At 42.4% G+C, this 23,875-nt stretch overlaps 1 protein-coding gene across 1 annotated transcript in view; it reads right to left on the bottom strand.

Annotated features, from left to right (window-relative positions):
- Positions 1–23,875, bottom strand: part of LOC118386437 (contactin-associated protein-like 5) — a 117,734-nt gene that overhangs the window by 69,826 nt on the left and 24,033 nt on the right. The gene's annotated exons all lie outside the window — the stretch shown is intronic.

Here is a 23,875-nt window from a genome sequence, read left to right as displayed (position 1 = left end):
GGACAGTTTGACGATGAGGTATGCAGAAAGTACAGAGGCCTTCAAATGACCTACAACAAACCCCCTGGAACAGGGATCATCAAAGGCGAGCCCATTTGTTCAACAGCTGCCCATTTGTTCAACATCGGCCCATTTGTTCAACAGCGGCCCATTTGTTCAACGGTTGCCCATTTGTTCAACGGTGGGCCCATTTGTTCAACGGTGGGCCCATTTGTTCAACAGCTGCCCATTTGTTCAACGGCTGCCCATTTGTTCAACGGTGGGCCCATTTGTTCAACGGTGGGCCCATTTGTTCAACAGCTGCCCATTTGTTCAACAGCTGCCCATTTGTTCAACAGCTGCCCATTTGTTAAACAGCTGCCCATTTGTTCAACAGCTGCCCATTTGTTCAACAGCGGCCCATTTGTTCAACAGCTGCCCATTTGTTCAACAGCTGCCCATTTGTTCAACAGCGGCCCATTTGTTCAACAGCTGCCCATTTGTTCAACAGCTGCCCATTTGTTCAACGGTGGGCCCATTTGTTCAACGGCTGCCCATTTGTTCAACGGCTGCCCATTTGTTCAACGGCTGCCCATTTGTTCAACGGCTGCCCATTTGTTCAACGGCTGCCCATTTGTTCAACGGCTGCCCATTTGTTCAACGGTGGGCCCATTTGTTCAACGGCTGCCCATTTGTTCAACAGCTGCCCATTTGTTCAACGGCTGCCCATTTGTTCAACAGCTGCCCATTTGTTCAACGGCTGCCCATTTGTTCGACGGTGGGCCCATTTGTTCAACGGCTGCCCATTTGTTCAACGGCTGCCCATTTGTTCAACGGCTGCCCATTTGTTCAACGGTGGGCCCATTTGTTCAATGGCTGCCCATTTGTTCAACAGCTGCCCATTTGTTCAACGGCTGCCCATTTGTTCAACGGCTGCCCATTTGTTCAACGGCTGCCCATTTGTTCAACAGCGGGCCCATTTGTTCTTGAGTGGATGGTCGGGGGACTGGAATGTATGTAATGTAAGCTCAAACAGATATAATCTTTGACTAAAACATAATAATTTCAAACCTTGCTTACGATCACGTGTCTCTATATTATGCGTGGGAACACATTTCCAAAAATAAAATCACATGGAATTGATTTCCTAGTGTTGTTACAGTATTTTATGTCCAGCAACTAAAATAAAATAAAAAATCATTTTTTAAAAATGTTTAGTTATTTTGTTGCTCAGAAAACTTGGAAAGGGGGCAAATAAAACCACGCAGGGTCCAAATTCGCACCACAGGGCACCAGTTGGGGAACCGTGGCCTAGAACTTGTTTGAAGTTATCTGTCCTGTTCCAAGTGGGTACAAGCCTCTTTAATCTCTCATTGTTGGGATGAAGTCATTTTCAGTTTAGAGGAAATCATGAAGAAATCGCCTCCTTGTTCACATAAAAGATCAAAAGCACTCTTTCTTATTTTGTCTGCTTGCCCTTCCTCTAACAATAACAATTGACATTTTTTAATCTGTTTAGAACAGTGTCAAGAAAACCCAAGAGACAATCCATTAGTGTTTCCTGTTTTCAATTGTGGCTTCAAAGAGCATCAGCACCATATTTGATTATGATGCTGCCAGGCTTTTATATCACATAACGAGCACATATCACTCCTCTCTTCTCACATTCTTATGTTCCCTCTATTTTTACAGTGCATTTGGAAAATATTCAGACCCCTTCCCCTTTTCCACATTTTGTTACGTTACAGCCTTATTATAAAATTGCTTAAATAAAAATGCCAGTCATCAATCTACACACAATACAACCGTAATGACGAAGCAAAAAGGGTTTTTACAATTTTTTTGCAAATGGTTTAAAAATAAAAAACTGAAATACCTTATTTACATAAGTATTCAGACCCTTTACTATGAGATTCGAAATTGAGCTCAGGTGAATTCTGTTTCCATCGATCATCCTTGAGATGTTTCTACAACTTCATTAGGGTCCACCTGTTGTAAATTCAATTGTCTTGACATCATTTGTAAAGGCACACACCTGTCTATATAAGGCCCCACAGTTGACAGTGTATGTCAGAGCAAAAACTAAGCCATGAGTTCGAAGGATTTGTCCGTAGAGCTCCAAGACAGGATTGGGTCGAGGCACAGATCTGGGGAAGGGGACCAAATCATTTCTGCAGCAGTGAAGGTCCCCAAGAATGCAGTGGTCTCCATCATTCTAAAATGGAAGACTTTTGGACCCACCACTCGGCCAAACTAAGCCATCGGGGAGAAGGGTATTGGTCACGGAGGTGACCCGATGGTCACTCTGACAGAGCTCCAGAGTCCCTCTATGGAGATGGGATAACCTTTTAATCAGGCCTTCATGGTAGAGTGCCCAGGCGGAAGCTGAAATGCCAAGCGTCACATCTGGAGGAAACCTGGCACCATCCCTATGGTAAAGCATGGTGGTGACAGCATCATGATGTGGGGATGTTTTTCAGTGGCAGGGACTGAGCGGCTCGTGAGGATCGAAGGAAAGATGAATGGAGAAATGTACAGAGAGCCTTGATGAAAACCTGCTGCAGAGCACTCAGGACCTCAGACTGGGGTGAAGGTTCACCTTCCAACAGGACAACGACCGAAAGCACACAGCCAAAGACAACACAGGAGTGGCTTCAGGACAAGCCTCAAGGCTCCCCATCAAACCTGACAGAGCTTGAGAGGATCTGCAAAGAATGGGAGAAATTCCCCAAATACAGGTGTGCCAAACTTGTAGTGTCATACCCAAGAAGACTCAAGGCCTTTATCGCTGCCAAAGGTGCTTCAACAAAATACTGATTAAAGGGTATGAATACTTATGTAAATGTGATATTTCAGTTTTTTATGTTTAATAAATTTGCAATAATTTCTAAAAACCTGTTTTTGCTTTGTCATTATGGGGTATTGTGTGTAGATTGATGAGTGGAAAAAAATAATTCAATCCATTTTAGAATAAGGCTGTAATGTAACAAAATGATTAAATAGTCAAGGGATTTGAATACTTTCCGAATCCACAGTATGTCTATCTCGTAGACCACATCTGTCCAATTCATTCCACAGAGGACCGAGTGTCTCTGGATTTTCCCTCCTCCCTTGTACTTGATTGTTGAATTAAGGTCACTAATTAGTAAAATAACTCACCTCACCTGGTTGTCATAGTCTTAATTTAAAGGAAAAAAGGAAAAACCCAAACACACTAGGCCCTCCATGGAATAAGTTTGACACCTCTTAAGACTTTCTCTCTTTCCCGGAGGCCAATTAGTACATTACATCATTGATTCAGTAGTACCTCATTGACCTGCTGAGACCTGCTGCTTTCCACTGCACCTTATTGCCACTCACCATAGCGATGCTGAGAACAGTTTGTTTACAGACTGGAGAGAATACCAGCATGAGACTCAGCTCCACAGAGAAGGATGTGGTATATATCTCCTTTTCATAGTCCTGTATTCTCTCTGGCTCCCTCTTCTATTTCCTTGCATTTCTCTCTTACTCCTCTCCTCTCTGAACACTTGCCCGCCTCCAGCTCAACTGTCTCTCTCTCTCTCTCCCTCTATCTCATTAGAGCATATTTCCTCTCATCTTCTCTCCTCTGTGATTGCTGGGGACAGCTTTTTCCCTCGTCAGCTGGATGAGGCTTTGCCCTCAGATTGCAGTTTGGGACCTGTCACTGACCCCCTCCCCCTACCTCCTCCCCTCAGAGGAATGCAGAGGAAGACTGTGTCTACTCTATACACTCTCCAGGGGCCTGCGGTTTTAGTTGCCAAGCGGTAGCTAAGCTGATTATTCAGCTAATTAACCTTTTCACGAGTCTGCTCAAAAAGACACACATCAAAAAAGAAGGCTCCAGGTTTTATCAATTGATTTCCAACAACATCATGAGAGAGAAAGAGATGCGAGAGTGACAGCAGGAAGAAGAGACATAGGTTGAAAGCAGGTAGATAGGGTACAAGGTGGAGAGGGCGGTCCTTGAGAGTGTCAGATGCAGGGTGGAGAGGAGTCCTGCAGAGTGAAGGATGCAGGGTGGAGAAGGGTCCTGGAGCATGCAGGGGGCAGGATGGAGAGGGGTCCGGCAGCGTGCAGGGTGGAGAGGGGTCCGACAGGGTGCAGGATGCAGGGTGGAGAGGGGTCCGACAGGATGCAGGGTGGAGAGGGGTACGGGACATACAGGATGCAGGGTGGAGAGGGGTCCGGCATGGTGTGGAGGCCCCTCTGGTTAACTCTCAGTGTGATTAGTTTCTGCTAAGATACGTCAGAGACAGACAGAGTAGCCTTTTACATTCTGTTAAAAAAACAAGAGGAAGAAAGGTTGGAAGATGTGATTCTGTGGTTCTAAGCTGTGAGGCTGTAGTGGCCAGGGAATGATATGATACCCAATTAGGGCTCTAAGTACCTAAAGGAAAGGACAGCAGCGAGGCTCCAATCTGCTCAGAAACATACAGGGTATACTGTAGAATCACTGGGATATCCCCAAGCCTTAACCGCTATGGATTGGAGAACAAAACATTTAGAAATTCACACATCACAGATTTTGTGTTGTTATTTGCAGCACAATTTTTTAAAACAAATTGTAACAAGAAGCGAAAATGTGGTAGGTGTCCCTGGCCTTCTCTGCATTGGTCACCTTCCGGTTCTCTTTGTTAAAAGACCTCAAGCAGTTTGCCTACCATGTCCTTTAGCTGCCCACACACTGTCCTTTGTGGCAGTCACATCTGCAATAAGCCTCAAGGTTGTTGTCAACCGTATTGGACTACACAGTCTTTGAAAGCAAGGAGAGCCTTGAGTGCAATCCAATTGACTCCTCTTATTGATCTGCTTAATTCTTATGGCTAGGGGTTCCGCTAGTGGCACCCCTCGACAATATTCCGACAACATTCTGCTCAAAAGGCAGGAAATTCAAAAATATTTTAACAAGTGCAATACACCAAATGAAAGATAAACTTCTTGTTATCTACCCATCGTGTCCAATTTTAAAAAGGCTTTACAGTGAAAGCACAAAATATGATTATGTTAGGTCAGAGCCAAGTCACAAAAACACACACAGCCATTTTTCCAGCCAGATATACTCATAATAAACATTGATAAAAGATACAAGTGTTATTCACATAATTAAAGATAGACTTCTCCTTAATGCAACCTCTGTGTCAGATGAAAAAAAAAAACTTTACGGAAAAATCACACCATGCAATAATCTGAGTACGGCGCTCAGATGACAAAATCAGCCAAATAAATATCCGCCATGTTGGAGTCAACATTAGTCAGAAATAGCATTATAAATATTCACTTACCTTTGATGATTTTCATCAGAATGCACTCCCAGGAATCCCAGTTCCACAATAAATGTTTGATTTGTTCGATAAAGTTCATAATTTATGTCCAAATTCCTCCTTGTTGTTAGCGCGTTCAGCCCAGTAATCCATCTTCATGAGGCGCAAGCACTACGTCCAGACACAGTCCAAAAGTTCCGTTACAGACCGTAGAAACATTTCAAACGATGTATAGAATCAATCTTTAGGATGTTTTTAACATAAATCTTCAATAATGTTACAACCAGAGAATTCCTTTGTCTGTAGAAAAGCCATGGAACGAGAGCTACCACAGAGTTTGTGGCACTCTGCCAGACCACTCACTCAAAGAGCACTTATGAGCCCCTCCTTTACAGTAGAAGCCTCAAACAAGTTTCTAAAGACGGTTGACATCTAGTGGAAGCCTTGGGAAGTGAAAAATGACCCCATAGACACTGTGTATTCGATAGGCCAAGCTTTGAAAAACTACAAAACTCAGATATCCCACTTCCTGGTTGGATTTGTCTCAGGTTTTCGCCTGCCATATGAGTTCCATTATACTCACAGACATCATTCAAACAGTTTTAGAAACCTCAGAGGGTTTTCTATCCAATACTGCTAATAATATGCATATATTAGCATCTGGGAATGAGTAGGAGGCAGTTTACTCTGGGCACACTTTTCATCCAAAAGTGAAAATGCTGCCCCCTATCCCAAACAGGTTTTAATATTACACAGTAAATTGTCATATCTTGATTATATATATATATAAGCACTTTCTCTCTCCCTCTCTCTCTCCCCTTCTCTCCCCCTCTCTCTCTCTCTTTCTCTAGCTTTCCTTCACACTCTCTCTTACTCTCTCTCTTTCTCTAGATTTCCTTCACACTCTTTCTTACTCTCTCTCTTTCTCTTGCTTTCCTTCACTCTCTCTCTTACTCTCTCTTTCTCTAGCTTTATTTCTCCCTCTATCTATCTCATGTTTAATGTGATAATACAAGTGATCAATTGTTTCCACTTCTTAGGTATGAGGCTTAGTCATGCATAGTAATTAAATCAGGGCCACCTGCTATGTGTGTGGCATATGCCAAACTGCCATTTATCTGAAATGCAATTCATGCATTACCTCCCCCTTACATTGTCAAAAACATTATTGTATCTTACATGTCAATTAATCGTATTTCCATTCCATTTAAATTCACATCACATACAACTCCTTAAACACTGTTGGGTACCGGCTACCTGGCGATAGTTGCTAGTCCATTGTCCAATTTTTGTTGGGGATCTATGAGAAAACATGACATGACTGGTTTCAGTTGAGGATAGGTCTAAAGAAGATCTACAACCCTCTTCTCTCAACCGTGGCCTTCAGTGCAGACATTTTTATCAGATTCCATATTGTAAGGTACTTCAGGGGAGCATAAACACCTATACAACATAAAACTGTGGTTCTACAGCCATAATAACAGAGGTCAATGTCATCTCCATGGCAACAGCCTTTAGCCACACAGAGGGTATACATGGCCCAAATATATCTTGTGCACCTCTCCTCTGCACCTTGACAGGTGATGTGTAGAATATTAGATGATATAATTGGCATGTAAATATTGTAGTAATGAAAAACAAAAACATTCCACAACTTGGAATACAATCGTGAGTTATGAAAGCCCCATCCATGTCAGTACGAGACAGCGAGAGAACTGCCTGTGGACTCAATAACACTGAGGGCAAGCTACGCAGCATGGCTTTACAGGCTCTGACACGCGGTGGCTCATCGGCTATCTTTAAAACGAGGGCCTATTCTGGCACTGTCAGCCAGGCACTTCTCTCTCAAGGTCTCAGCCCATTCTGAGAAGAGAGGAAACACAGGTTTCCAATGCATATTCTGATTTAAATAACTCAACTGAATCAGAATATACTGTATTCTGTAGAATAACTCAACTGACTCTGAATATACTGTATTCTGTAGAATAACTCAACTGAATCAGAATATACTGTATTTTATAGAATAACTAAACTGACTCTGAATATACTGTATTCTGTAGAATAACTCAACTGAATCAGAATATACTGTATTCCGTAGAAAAACTCAACTGAATCAGAATATACTGTATTCTGTAGAATAACTCAACTGAATCAGAATATACTGTATTTTATAGAATAACTAAACTGACTCTGAATATACTGTATTCTGTAGAATAACTCAACTGAATCAGAATATACTGTATTCTGTAGAAAAACTCAACTGAATCAGAATATACTGTATTCTGTAGAAAAACTCAACTGAATCAGAATATACTGTATTCTGTAGAAAAACTCAACTGAATCAGAATATACTGTATTCTGTAGAAGAACTCAACTGAATCAGAATATACTGTATTCTGTAGAATAACTAAACTCACTCTGAATATACTGTATTCTGTAGAAGAACTCAACTGAATCAGAATATACTGTATTCTGTAGAATAACTAAACTCACTCTGAATATACTGTATTCTGTGGAAAACTCAACCGAATCAGAATGGTTCTTCTCTGTTGTGTAATAAAAAAACATGTTTTACTTTCAGTTCTCTGTCTTAGCATATTACTTTGCCGCACAGATGAAAAGCTGATATAGCTTATGACATTAACTACTGTAAGGTTTGACGTTTCCTGGCCTTTCTGGGGAATTTGAATGTAATTGCAAACACATTTACACTAAGCTCTCAGCAGCTCATGGTGGCAGCTGCCTCTGAGTCTACCAATCTCACAGGAGTCAATGGTCTTGAGAAATAAAAAAGAAAAAGAAAATATAATATCAATATTTACTCAAGGGAATTCTTGGTCAACCCAGGCCACTGTTGCTGCATGTCATGAAACCAAATTCCATTTTAATACAGTCAAATGTTCCCTTTTCCATTTTAACATATAGTACCAGTCAAAAGATTGGACACATCTACTCATTCAAGAGTTTTTCTTTATTTTTACTATTTTCTAAATTGTAGAATAATGTGGAAGACATCAAAACTATGAAACAACACATATGGAAACATTTCTTAAGCAAAACAGTGTTTATGAGATTATTTGACGTAGCCACCCTTTGCCTTGATGACAGCTGTGTACACTCTTGGCATTCTCTCAACCAGCTTCATGAGGTAGTCACCTGGAATGCATTTCAATTAACAGATGTGCCTAGTTCATTTGTGGAATTTCTTTCCTTCTTAATGCGTTTGAGCCAATCAGTTGGGTTGTGACAAGGTAGGGGTGGCATACAAAAGATAGCACTATTTGGTAAAAGACCAAGTCCATATTATGATAAAAACAGCTGAAATAAGCAAAGAGAAATGACACTACATCGTTCATTTAAGACATGAAGGTCAGTCAATCCAGAACATTTCAAGAACTTCTAAAGGTTTTTAAGTTCATGATAAAACTGTCTGTCATGAGGACCGCCACAGGAAAGGAAGACCCAGAGTTAACTCTGCTGCAGAGGATAAGTTTATTAGAGTTACCAGCCTCAGAAAGTGCAAACCAAAGGAATGGAGTTCAAGTAACATCTCAACATCAACTCTTCCGAGGACACTGTGTGAATCAGTCCTTCATGATCAAATTGCTGCAAAGAAACCACTACTAAAGGACACCAATAAGGAAAGACTTGATTGGGTCAAGAAACACAAGCAATGAACATTAGACTGATGGAAATCTGTCCTTTGGTCTGATAAGTCCAACATTTAGATTTTTGGTTCCAACCGCAGTGTCTTTGTGAGACGCAGAGTAGGTGAAAGGAGGATCTTCACATGTGTGGTTCCCACCGTGAAGCATGGAGGAGGAGGTGTGATGGTGTGGAGGTGCTTTGCTGGTGACACTGTTTGTGATTTATTTAGAATTCAAGACACCCTTAACCAGCATGGCTACCGCAGTATACTACAGCAATACGCCACCCATCTGGTTTGCATAGATTTCTTCCTATCTGCATAGATTTAAGGCAAACTAATACGGTTGATGCCACAAAAAATAAGGTGAAAGAAGAGAAGATACAAAGACATTATAGAGAACAAACCAATCATCTTTTGCTGAACTTCCATTGTTATTCAGGAGTAGCTGGATATCTCCTCCATGTATTTACAAGAACATACAGTGGGGCAAACATATATTATTATTATTTAGTCAGCCACCAATTGTGCAAGTTCTCCCACTTAAAAAGATGAGACAGGCCTGTAATTTTCATCATAGGTACACCTCAACTATGACAGACAAAATGAGAAAAAAAATCCAGAAAATCACATTGTAGGATTTTTAATGAATTAATTTGCAAATTATGGTGGAAAATAGGTATTTGGTCAATAACAAAATTTTATCTCAATACTTTGTTATATACCCTTTGTTTTGTAATGACAGAGGTCAAACGTGTTCTGTAAGTCTTCACAAGGTTTTCACACACTGTTGCTGGTATTTTGTCTCATTCCTCCATGCAGATCTCCTCTAGAGCAGTGATGTTTTGGGGCTGTTGCTGGGCAACATGGACTTTCAACTCCCTCCAAAGATTTTCTATGGGGTTGAGATCTGGAGACTGGCTAGGCCACTCCAGGACCTTGAAATGCTTCTTACGAAGCCACTCCTTCGTTGCCCGGGCGGTGTGTTTGGGATCATTGTCATGCTGAAAGACCCAGCCACGTTTCATCTTCAATGCCCTTGCTGATGGTAGGCTTTGTTACTTTGGTCCCAGCTCTCTGCAGGTCATTCACTAGGTCCCCCCGTGTGGTTCTGGGATTTTTGCTCACCGTTCTTGTGATCATTTTGAAACCACGGGGTGAGATCTTGCGTAGAGCCCCAGATCGAGGGAGATTATCAGTGGTCTTGTATGTCTTCCATTACCTAATAATTGCTCCCACAGTTGATTTCTTCAAACCAAGCTGCTTACCTATTGCAGATTCAGTCTTCCCAGCCAGGTTCATGTCTACAATTTTGTTTCTGGTGTCCTTTGACAGCTCCTTGGTCTTGGCCATAGTGGAGTTTGGAGTGTGACTGTTTGAGGTTGTGGACAGGTGTCTTTTATACTGATAACAAGTTCAATCAGGTGCCATTAATACAGGTAACGAGTGGAGGACAGAGGAGCCTCTTAAATAAGAAGTTACAGGTCTGTGAGAGCCAGAAATCTTGCTTGTTTGTAGGTGACCAAATACTTATTTTCCACCATAATTTGCAAATAAATTCATAAAAAATCCTACAATGTGATTTTCTGGATTTTTTTTCTAATTTCGTCTGTCATTGAAGTGTACCTATGACGAAGATTACAGGCCTCTCTCATCTTTTTAAGTGGGAGAACTTGCACAATTGGTGGCAGACTAAATACTTTTTTGCCCCACTGTAAATATTTGTCTAGAATACACATTTTCCAGTACTCAGTAGGTTACTATAATCAAATACGAGGCAACCAAGTAAAGCTACAGTAGTTTGTGGATTCATCCATAACTACATCTAACCTTTTAAATCAATGAGTGGGTAAAGTAAATCCAACTATTTTCTACACCCATTAAATCCAGAGATTGATTTTCTCCACTGGTTCTACAAATCCCCCACTGGTTTTGATTAGCCTATTACCTGCGTTGTGAGGCATGAAAATCCTCTAGGGATTAATACCTGAAACAGGACCTGATGAGTCGTCCTTATAAAACTCAAATTCCCATGGCGATTAGATAACGAGATCATTGCCCAAAGATAAACAAATGATGACATTAATTGTATCATTCATTCAGATTGTGGCTTGCACGTTTACTGAATCACATATCCAAATTGAGTTGAGTTATAGGCAAAACCTGCACGAACACTTGTCATGTTCCCTTAATCCATCAGTGTGAGATTAGAGCACTTCCACCAGGCAGAAGGAGATTAAGAGGCCAGTGATCTGAGCGTGTCGGCCTCATCTTCCACTTATACAGCCCTGCCCGCCAGGCCCCAATAAGAGCAGTGAGCAGGGTAGAGCTCATTCACTGCACCACAACTCTTCTTTGTTTTTCCACAGAGCAGTGGTTGCTCCTGGATCATCACCGTGTGACTGCTGAAGAGGATCCCATGCCATAATAAGAACTGGCAACATATTTATTACAATAATCACTGTAGTCTGTCCGTCAGTTACTCATTCATGGATTTCTTTTTCTCTCTCTATATCATTTTTCTTTGTGGATGCTGTCTCTATGTTGGAGCTCTCCTCCTGGAAATATCTGCAGTGTCTAATGACAATTTATTTGGTAGACAACGACATCATGTAAAAAAAAAACAGACAGCAGCAATAAGCCTGTTTGCGCTACTTTGGCTGACTGATCTTATCTGACCTGATTTGACGACCATAAAATCGCTCGCAAGAAGATGTCTCTGACGCTAAGTGATTCAATACACTTTTTAAGACCCAGATATGGTCGGGCAGTGAGATACACTACATGGCCAAAATCATGTGGACACCTGCTCGTTCGAACAGCTTATTTCAAAAATCATTCATATGGAGTTGGAACCCCATTTGCTGTAACAGCCTCCACTCTTCTGTGAACGATTTCCACTAGATGTTGGAACATTGCTGTGGTGACTTACTTCCATTGAGTCAAAAGTGCATTAGTGAGGTTGGATACTGATTTTGGGCAATTAGGCCTGGCTCGCAGTCGGCATTCCAATTCATCCAAAAGGTGTTCGATGGGGTTGAGGTCAGGGCAATGTGCTGAAACAGGAAAGGGCATTCCCCAAACCGTTGCCACAAAGTTGGAAGCACAGAAACATGTCGAATTTCATTGTATGCTGTAGCGTTAAGATTTCCCTTCATTGTAAATAAGGAGCCTAGCCCGAACCATGAAAAACAGCCCCAGACAATTAATGCTACTCCACCAAACTTAACAGTTGGCACTATGCATTGAGGCAGGTAGCGTTCTGCTGGCATCCACCAGACCCAGATTCACCTGGGTGGCTATGGGGAGGGAGGCTGAGTGATTAATCCCTTCAGAGAACACGTTTCCACCGTTCCAGAGTCCAATGCGGCAAGCTTTACACCACTCTAGCAGATGCTTGGCATTGCGCATGGTGATCTTAGGCTTGTGTGCGTGCGGCTGCTCTGCCATGGAATCACATTTTATGACTTTACCAATGACAAGTAATTGTGCTGACATTGCTTCCAGAGGCTGTTTGGAACTCGGTAGTGAGTATTGCAACCGAGGAGAGGCGATTGTTACGAACTACACACTTTAGCACTCAGAGGTCCCATTCTGTGAGCTTGTGTGGTCAACCACTTTTCGGCTGAGCCGTTGTTGCTCCTTGACGTTTCCACTTCACAATAACAGCACTTACAGTTGACCGGGGCAGCTCTAGCAGGGTATAAATTTGATGAACTGACTTGATGGAAAGGTGGCATCCTACGACGGTGCCACACTGAAAGCCACTGAGGTCTTCGTAAGGCCATTCTATTGCCATTGTTTGTCTATGGAGATTGCATGGCTGTGTGCTCGATTTTATACACCTGTCAGCAATGGGTGTGGATGAAAGAGCCGAATCCACTAATTTGAAGTGGTGTCCTGCCAATGTACTGTACATTACGAAAATCACTACAGCAAATTCCAATGTGCTCTGAAGAGATTTTGATGTTGGCGTTCGCTTCTTTATTCTGTGGTATGCTGCAGGCTGCTGTGCATGTTGGTGGTTGGCTTTCTGTCCTTGCTCTCTGCCCCTTCTTCTCCCTCTGCTACTCTCTAAGCAGACATGTAAAACCCTGCAGAGCATGCATCTTTACATCAATATTATGTATGGTAAGAGGATCAAGGTTTAAAGATTTAGGGTTCTTGCGTCATCAGGAATGATTAATATTTAACTTTAAATAGATTGGTACTTGCTATTGTTCTATGATTATCAAGCACTAGCAAACCAGCAGACGTGGGCCTCCAGTTGACCTGAATGGATTACCTCGCTAACAACTTTAGCACGACTTTACTATTCCTATTACACAAGTGGAATAGGGAACAGTTTTTATTCCACTTGTGTAATAACAAAAAGCATTATTCATAAAACGTTGTTACAATAGTCGGTGGTCACATAATGACATTTCCCTGCCGTCAGCAGATTAAGTCTGCTTGCTACTGTTGGAAAGAGGCTGGCTGATGGAGGAAGGCTGGTTGATGGAGTGAGACTGGCTGATGGAGGAAGGCTGGATGATGGAGTGAGACTTGCTGATGGAGGAAGGCTGGATGATGGAGTGAGACTGGCTGATGGAGGAAGGCTGGATGATGGAGTGAGACTGGCTGATGGAGGAAGGCTGGATGATGGAAGGATGGAGGTTGGCTGATGGAGGGAGGGAGGTTGGCTGGCTGATCGAGGGAGGCTGGCTGACCGAGGGAGGGAGGGAGGCTGGCTGATGGAGGAAGGATGGCTATGGGGAGGGAGCCTGGCTGATGGTACGAGGCTGGCTGATGGTGGAAGGCTGGCTGATGGAGGGAAGCTGGTTGATGGAGGGAGGCTGGTTGGTGAAGGCTGGCTGATGGATGGAGGCTGACTGATGGAGAAAGGCTGGCTGATGGAGGAAGGCTGGCTGATGGAGGGAGGCTGAAGCATTGTACTGTAATAGAAGGTTTTGGGCAGCAGATCTTGGCTGGGCAGCACTGGGCTGTGCTATTCTCCTCTGCATGTTTGACCTGGAAAAGGAGGCTTGGTATTAATCTAAATCCAAAATTACAATCCCTTCTCTGAATAAAGGCTAATGAGGGGTTTCGCTCTACTCTATTCTGACTGTAGGATTTTAGCCAAAAGGGGAGTTGTTGAGTTGACGTAATCCAAAAAGCAAACAGATTAAATGGGTTGATAGCTAAACAGGAATTGGATGGATTATTTATGACCATCTTCAGATACAGTATAAGTAGCCTACTCCACCTGAGATGTGATTTTACAGTAGTTGCCGCCAAATCAAGTTTTGATGCAGTCAAACAAATCCCTGAAAACATAATCCCAAATACAATCTGATAGCCTGAAAAGAGCTGTCTGAAGTATAATAGACATATTCATGAGGGCAAATCATGGTTATATGAACTCACCAGGAATGAACCAAACACAGACAGATGGGTATAGAGACTTCAGGTCGTTTGCGAGCTGAATACTAAATAGATATACCGATCTTAATTTCAGCCAGTTTTGTACAGCAGGACAGTAATCTTGCAGCAACAGGAAATGTGAATTATTATGTAGATTATAATTAAAGGACGTTATTGTAGGGGTTGATACATTTTCCCTAAGGGAAAACCAAGTCTGATATTTCAAAGTGGAAATTACAATCTTCAGAAGCTTTTTTAAACCTCAAATACACTACAAATTAAACATTTCCTGCCACGGGGTCAATGGTCAATGTAGATCCTACATCCATACTAAATTAGTCATTGAGATACACTAGCATATATACATTATCTTCTGGGGTTGAGTCAATAGGGCATCCTCAATCCCCTCCCCACAATTATTTATAATAACCTCATGTTACATAAGATCGGTAACATACATAGAAACCAGTCATGTTTGTTTCATGATAGCTCACCAAATCATGTTCTATTGGCTGCACAGGGATATTTCAGATAGTATACAATGGTAAACACAGGTAAAGACAACAATGACTCACGACGATATGCCAACTACACAGTTTTTAAAATTATATTACTGGCTTACATTCAGCAAGGAGAATATTACCAAGTAGTTTAAGTGTCTGAAATAAATGTTGTTTAATAAATGTTTGCTCCAATTTTTTTAACCAATGTTAGCCCATTACTGTCTTTGGCCCCAGCTCCCTTATCTGTGAAACATGTCCTGGTGACTCCTGATTGTCATGTCGTCTGTCTGACACTGCCTTAAAAGAACACATCCTCAACTCTCTGTGCTCATTATTAGCAAGCTTCTTAGATACCACACAAACATAATTGGCCTACAATGAAACCAGACTCATTTACCTAACAAATTTCCCTATTTTCCCAGGATAGCTGAGTTTCAAATTGTTGTTGTTTTTCCTTCTCTTCTACAGCCTATATGCCAACTTGGGATTTCGAGAGGTTAAAAACCTCTTCGAGATAGGGGGAGCTCTTTTAATTTTTGGATAAAAAACGTTCCCGTTTTAAACAAGATATTTTGTCACGAAAAGATGCTCGACTATATTATCTGTGAGTGCCCCAAGAACTAATGCTACAGGCGAAACCAAGATGAAGTTTCATACAGGAAATGCCCCAGATTCTGAAGGTGCTGTGTTCCAATGTCTCCTTATATGGCTCTGAATGCGCCAGGAATGAGCCTGCGCTTTCTGTCTATTCCCCAAGGTGTCTGCAGCATTGTGACGTGTTTGTAGGCATATCATTGGAAGATTGACCATAAGAGACTACATTTACCTGGTGTCCCGCCCGGTGTCCTGTTTCGAAATTATTGCGTAATCTGTAGGTCCATGCGCGTTCCATTTCTTCAGAAGAGAAAGTCAAATGCCACGATGGATTTTATCGTCGATAGATATGTGAAAAACACCTTGAGGATTGATTCTAAACATCGGTTTGCCAGGTTTCTGTCGATATTATGGAGTTAATTTGGAAAAAAGTTTGCGTTTTATTGACTTAATATTATTTTTATTTTTTTCCTTACCCAATCGTGATGAACAAAACGGAGCGATTAGTCAACACAAATAATATTTTTTGTAAAAACTGAACATTTGCTATCTATCAGAGTCTCCTCATTGAAAACATCCAAAGTTCTTCAAAGGTAAATCATTTTATTTGAATTCTTTTCTGGTTTTTGTGGAAAATGTTGCATGCTGAAATAGAGGCATAATCCTATGCTAGGCTACCAATACTGTTACACAAATGCTTATTTAGCTATGGTTCAAGGGCATATTTTGAAAATCTGAGATGACAGTGTTGTTAACAAAAGGCTAAGCTTGAGAACAAATAGATTAATTTAATTTCATTTGCGATGTTCATGAATAGTTAACGTTGTGTTATGCAAATGAGCTTGCGGATAGATTTACACAATCCTGGATACAGGTTTTTTTTCGTAGCTAAACGTGACGCAGAAAACGGAGCGAATTGTCCTAAACAAATAATCTTTCAGGAAAAACTGAACATTTGCTATCTGAGAGTCCCCTCATTGAAAACATCCGAAGTTCTTCAAAGGTAAATGATTTTATTTGAATGCTTTTCTGGTTTTTGTGAAAATGTTGCCTGCTGAATGCTAATGCTAAATGCTATGTTAGCTATCAATACTGTTACACAAATGCTTGTTTTGCAATGGTTGAGAAGCATATTTTGAAAATCTGAGATGACAGTGTTGTTAACAAAAGGCTAAGCTTGAGAGCAAATAGATTAATTTCATTTCATTTGCGATTTTCATGAATAGTTAACGTTGCGTTATGGTAATGAGCTTGAGGCTGTATTCACGATCCCGGATCCGGGATGGCTCGACGCAAGAAGTTAACGTTTACATCAGTTCACCCAAACTCAGCAGCCAGGTCACACCAGATTTACTGCTATATTAGAAGTTTGTCCAGGTCCCCAGACAATTTCAACAGGCGCCGTTGCAACATAACAGGCCTACTTTACTGTTAATATGGCGCCAGAAGAAATGGCAGCAGTTTTACAGGCACCCAACTAATTGGGTTATTTTGCGTTATTTGTAACTTATTTTGGACATAATGTTTCTGCAACCGTATCTTACGGATTAGACAAAGATTTTTTCTTCAACAAGCAGGACGCCCACGACATTCTCCGAACACCCATCAAGGCCAACATCCCAGTTATTGTCAGGAGGAAGGGACGCAGGTACAGAGGACACAGAGCGGGGTGCCTCGTAAGGGTTCGCAGAAGGCGAGTGGGAAAGCTACCATTACCGTCAATATTACTCGCCAACGTGCAATCATTGGACAATAAATTAGACGAGGTACAATCACGAATATCCTACCAAAGGGACATCAAAAACTGTAATATCTTACGTTTCACAGAATCATGGTTGAATGATGACATGAATATTCAGCTAGCAGGATATACGCTGCACCGGCAAGATAGAACAGCACACTCCGGTAAGATGGGACGGGACGGGTCTATGCATATTTGTAAACAACAGTTGGTGCACGAAATCTTAGGAAGTCTATAGATTTTGCTCGCCTGAAGTTTTAGTTATTTTATTTTTTCATTTCACCTTTATTTAACCAGGTAGGCTAGTTGAGTACAAGATCTTATTTACAACTGTGACCTGGCCAAGATGAAGCAAATAAGTTCCAAACATACAACAACACAGAGTTACACATGGAATAAACAAACATACTCTACAGTCAATAATACAGAAGTCTAGTATAGTTCTTTTGGTAAAGAACCGCTCTCTCCACTGGCTTCCAGTTGAAGCTCGCATCCGCTACAAGACCATGGTGCTTGCCTACGGAGCTGTGAGGGGAACGGCACCTCAGTACCTCCAGGCTCTGATCAGGCCCTACACCCAAACAAGGGCACTGCATTCATCCACCTCTGGCCTGCTCGCCTCCCTACCACTGAGGAAGTACAGTTCCCGCTCAGCCCAGTCAAAACTGTTCGCTGCTCTGGCTCCCCAATGGTGGAACACACTCCCTCACGACGCCAGGACAGCGGAGTCAATCACCACCTTCCGGAGACACCTGAAACCCCACCTCTTTAAGGAATACCTAGGATAGGATAAAGTAATCCTTCTCACCCCCCCCCCCTTAAAAGATTTAGATGCACTATTGTAAAGTGGCTGTTCCACTGGATGTCATAAGGTGAATGCACCAATTTGTAAGTCGCTCTGGATAAGAGCGTCTGCTAAATGACTTAAATGTAATGTAAATGTACATACAGTGGGTGCAACTGAGTTAGGATAAGGGAGGTAAGGCAATAAATAGGCCATGGTGGCGAAGTAATTACAATATAGCACTTAAACACGGGAGTGTTAGATGTGCAGAAGATTAATGTGCATGTAGAGATACTGGGGTGCAAAGGAGCAAGATAAATTAATAAATACAGTATGGGGATAAGGTAGTTGGATGGGCTATTTTACATATGGGCTATGTACAGGTGCAGTGATCTGTGAGCTGCTCTGACCGCTGGGGCTTAAAGCTAGTGAGGGAGATATGAGTCTCAAGCTTCAGTGATTTTTGCAGTTCATTCCAGTCATTGGCAACAGAGAACTGGAAGGAATGGCGGCCAAAGAAAGAATTGGCTTTAGGGTGACCAGTGAGATATACCTGCTGGAGCGCGTGCTACGAGTGGGTGCTGCTATGGTGACCAGTGAGCTGAGATAAGTTGTGGCATAACCGAGCAGAGACTTATAGATGACCTGGAGCCAGTGTGTTTGGCGGCAAGTATGAAGCGAGGGCCAGCCAACGAGAGCGTACAGGTCGCAGTGGTGGGTAGTATATGGGGCTTTGGTGACAAAACAGATGGCACTGTGATAGACTGCATCCAGTTTGCTGAGTAGAGTGTTGGAGGCTATTTTATAAATTACATTGCCGAAGTCGAGGATCAGTAGGATGGTCCGTTTAACGAGGGATGCTTTGTTGCAAAATAAGAAGCCAATTCTAGATTTATTTTGGATTGGAGATGCTTAATGTGTCTGGAAGTCTGGAAGGAGAGTTTGGGGGGTACACCACATCAGTTACTGGCTTTATCAATAAGTGCATCGAGGACGTCGTCCTCACAGTGACTGTACGTACATACCCCAACCAGAAGCCAGGGATTACAGGCAATATTCACAATGAGCTAAAGGGTAGAGCTGCCACTTTCAATGTGCGGGACTTTAAATCGGAAGCTTAGAAATACTTCTATGCCCTCCGACGAACCATCAAACAGGCGAAGCGTAAATACAGGGCTAAGATTGAATCATAGTACACCGGCTCCGACGCTCGTCTTATGTGGCAGGGCTTGCAAACTATTACAGACTACAAAGGGAAGCACAGCCATGAGCTGCCCAGTGACACGAGCCTACCAGACGAGCTAAATCACTTCTATGCTCGCTTCGAGGCAAGCAACACTGAGGCATGCATGAGAGCATCAGCTGTTCCGGACGACTGTGTGATCAGGCTATCCGCAGCCGACGTGAGTAAGAACTTTAAATAGGTCAACATTCACAAGGCTGCAGGGCCAGACGGATTACCAGGACGTGTGCTCCGGGCATGTGCTGACCAACTGGCAGGTGTCTTCACTGACATTTTCCACATGTCCCTGATTGAGTCTGTAATACCAACATGTTTCAAGCAGACCACCATAGTCCCTGTGCCCAAGAACACGAAGGCAACCTGCCTAAATGACTACAGACAGGTAGCACTCATGTCCTTCAGTGGTCCTTCTGTAGCTCAGTTGGTAGAGCATGGCGCTTGTAACGCCAGGGTAGTGGGTTCGATTCCCGGGACCATACGTAGAATGTATGCACACATGACTGTAAGTCGCTTTGGATAAAAGCATCTGCTAAATGGCGTATGTCAGGACCAATGAAGTGCTTGAAAGGCTGGTAAAGGCTCACATCCGTAGCCATGGAGTGCTTTGAAAGGCTGGTAATGGCTCACATCAACACCATTATCCCAGAAACCCTAGACCCACTCCAATTTGCATACCGATCAAACAGATCCACAGATGATGCAATCTCCAATGAACTCCATGCTGCCCTTTCCCACCTGGACAAAAGGAAAACCTACATGAGAATGCTATTCATTGACTACAGCTCAAAATTCAACACCAAAGTACCCTCAAACCTCATCACTAAGCTAAGGATCCTAAGACTAAACACCTCCATCTGGATCCTGGACTTCCTGACGGGCTGCCCCCAGGTGGGGAGGGTAGGTAGCATCACATCTGATACTCAATACTGGATCCCCTCAGTCCCCTCCTGTACTCCCTGTTCACCCACGACTGCATGGCCAGGCACGACTCCAACACCATCATTAAGTTTGCAGATGACACAACAGTGGGAGGCCTGATCACGGAGAATGACGAGACAGCCTATAGGGAGGAGGTCAGAGTGCCAGAATAACAACCTATCCCTCAACGTAACCGAGACTGAAGAGATGATTGTGGACTACAGGAATAGGAGGACTGAACACGCCCCCATTATTATCGACAGGGCTGGAGAGGAGCAGTTTGAGAGCTTCAAGTTCCTTGGTGTTCCACATCACCAACAAACTAGAATGGTCCAAACACACCAAGACTAAAAACATTTGGCATGGGTCCTCAGATCCTCAAAAGGCTCTACAGCTGCAACACCGAGAGCATCCTGACTGGTTGCGTCACTGCCTAGGATGGAGGAAGGAATATCACAAAATAACAGAGAAGTTCTATTTTTACAATTCTATTGCCATAGTCACAATCATTGCACGGTGGTAATTCCATTCATATTGGACACTCCAGGTGATCCTGCCTCACCTCTGCTGAATGGCCCTCGTGCTGAGAAACAATCTGGATCTGTGTCGGTCCTAAGTGACCCCACACAGGTTTAATCATTAGCCCTCACTAGAAGTCAGCAACAAGGGGTTTGGGGCTGATTACAGCCCCCAATTGAAAACCCGACTGAAGGAGAGGGATTCTCATTGGAGGAGAATCATGTATCCCAGCAGCCTCAGATGGTGCGTCCGACACTACAGCCCTCTCTGTTTCCTGTAGAAATGTCACCCAGCACTCTCACATTTAAATACCCTGGAATAATATCAGAGGTATTATCAAATAAATGGTGCTAGTATTATGTGGTGAAATCTAAGCACACTGTATATCATGTACTGTATGTGAAGTATTAAGCTATAAATCATGTATGTGAAGTATTAAGCTAAAAATCATGTATGTGAAGTATTAAGCTGTAAATCATGTATGTGTAGTATTATGTTTTGAAGTGCACATTAATCTATATATAAAACAGGATATGCCGGTCCATTTTCACCACCAAAGGCATTGAGGTTAGGGCTGGGCGATATATCCTGAATAATGGTATGGCGGTATGGTTTTTACAGTACTGATATTTTGATAGTGTTGAATTTTATGAAAAGTTCTACAAATTGGACTACTTCCCTGTCAGTTTTGTCCTAGTTTGGTTGAGGATAAAACCATCAGAATGTAGAACGCCCATTTTAACCACTTAGAATTAATTTACTGGAACGAATAACAAAGTTTTTAATTCTGCTAAGATCTTTTAAAACCCACGACTGCGTGACCATGCACGCCTCCAACTCAATCATCAAGTTGGCAGACGACACTACAGTGGTAGGTTTGATTACCAACAATGACGAGATGGCCTACAGGGAGGTGATGGCCCTCGGAGTGTGGTGTCAGGAAAATAACCTTACACTCAAAGTCAACAAAACAAAGGAGATTTATTTTTTTATTTTTCCTTTATTTAACCAGCCAAGTCAGTTAAGAACATATTCTTATTTTCAATGACGGCCTGGGAACAGCGGGTTAACTGCCTGTTCAGGGGCAGAACGACAGATTTGTACCTTGTCAGTTCGGGGGTTTGAACTCACAACCTTCCGGTTACTAGTCCAACGCTCTAACCACTAGGCTACGCTGCCGCCCGTGGACTTCAGGAAACAGCAGAGGGAGCAGCCCCCTCTCCACATCGACAGGACAGTAGTGGAGAGGACTCTACAATGGATTAGTCCACTCAGACAGGCCTCTACAATGGATTAGTCTACTCAGACAGGACTCTACAATGGATTAGTCCACTCAGACAGGCCTCTACAATGGATTAGTCCATTGAGACAAGCCTCCACAATGGATTAGTCCACTCAGACAGGCCTATACAATGGATTAGTCCACTGAGACAAGCCTCCACAATGGATTAGTCCACTCAGACAGGCCTCTACAATGGACTAGTCCACTGAGACAAGCCTCCACAATGGATTAGTCCACTCAGACAGGCTTCTACAATGGACTAGTCCACTGAGACAAGCCTCCACAATGGATTAGTCCACTCAGACAGGCCTCTACAATGGATTAGTCCACTGAGACAAGCCTCCACAATGGATTAGTCCACTCAGACAGGACTCTACAATGGATTAGTCCACTCAGACAGGACTCTACAATGGATTAGTCCACTCAGACAGGACTCTACAATGGATTAGTCCACTCAGACAGGACTCTACAATGGATTAGTCCACTCAGACAGGCCTCTACAATGGATTAGTCCACTCAGACAGGCATCCACAATGGATTAGTCCACTCAGACAGGACTCTACAATGGATTAGTCCACTGAGACAAGCCTCCACAATGGATTAGTCCACTGAGACAAGCCTCCACAATGGATTAGTCCACTCAGACAGGCCTCTACAATGGATTAGTCCACTGAGACAAGCAGGAGTTAGACAGGTGTCTCATGTGACATAAAAGTGTCTATGCATTTGCCACTGCTCTATACAAAACAAATATTCGTTGACCAACAGCCTATCAACCAAACAAAATACCATTTGGGGTCAGCCCTACTGTCCACACATGCAAATTGCTAAAGTTGATGCAAGTGGATCATTTATTTTCAGGCCACTATATTTGTAGCGATTCACCATTAGACGTTATCAGATGAGAAACACCAGCTTAATGAGAAAACACAACCATGGGTGAGATGACTTAAAAGGATCTGAGCGGACATAAAGCGTCATCTTTCACATATTGGAAAATGAAGAAAGCTTTCGAAAATTGGAAAATGAAGAAAGCTAATTTAACTGGAAACAGTTCATGTCCCCCACTACCACTATGTATATAACTCAGACTGTGGCAACTTGAAGACAGCTATTTAATCAAATGAATTGGCTGTGGACCGACTTTTCCGAACCTTTCCTCCCGACAGCTAAAGGTCCCGAAGCCTCTGCACATGTGCAGGACCCTCCACTCCACACACAGTCTTTGCTCCAGAGAACAGGCTACTCTGGCGAATGGTTCGAGATCACATATAACACAACTGAATATAATAGCAGAGTATAACATTACTCTAAGACAAAAAACACCATCTCATTTCTTATGAGATTTCAGGATGACTGTGTGAATGGTCACATTTTTATCTCATGTGGTCTCAACTCAACAGCGTGCCTCACTAGGAAAAATATGTGCTTTGATTGAAACTAAACACAGGTAGACTATGCTACAGTTTGTTAAAACCATCTGCTCTAAAACTCACTCATTGTACATAATTCAAAACAACACTGTAGGCTACTATGAAACTGTAGGCTACAACTCAAAAAGATCTAAATGTGTAAGAACCGACGCTGATGATGAGAAGCAGGTACAGTTACAGCAGGTAAAGTTGCATTTACATACATATACAGTGCATTCGAAAAGTGTTCAGACCTCTTCCCTATTTCCACATTGTGTTACGTTACAACCTTATTCAAAAATGTAATTTTTAAAATAAATCCTCATCAATCTGAGTACACAATACCCCATATTTACAAAGTGAAAACTGCTTTTTAAACTATTTGGGAAATGTATTAAAAATAAAACAAAACATAAATACCTTATTTACATAAGTATTCAGACCCTTGAGAATGAAATTTGAGATCATCCTTAAGATGTTTCTAGAAATGGATTGGAGTCCACCTGTTGATTGGACATGATTTGGAAAGGCACACACCTGTATATATAAGGTTGACAGTGCATGTC

The sequence above is a fragment of the Oncorhynchus keta genome, chromosome 7 (assembly GCF_023373465.1).
Source record: "Oncorhynchus keta strain PuntledgeMale-10-30-2019 chromosome 7, Oket_V2, whole genome shotgun sequence".
Lineage (NCBI taxonomy): Eukaryota > Metazoa > Chordata > Actinopteri > Salmoniformes > Salmonidae > Oncorhynchus > Oncorhynchus keta.
The sequence above is the reverse complement of the archived record's forward strand: the minus strand, read 5'-3'. Positions and strand labels throughout refer to the sequence as shown.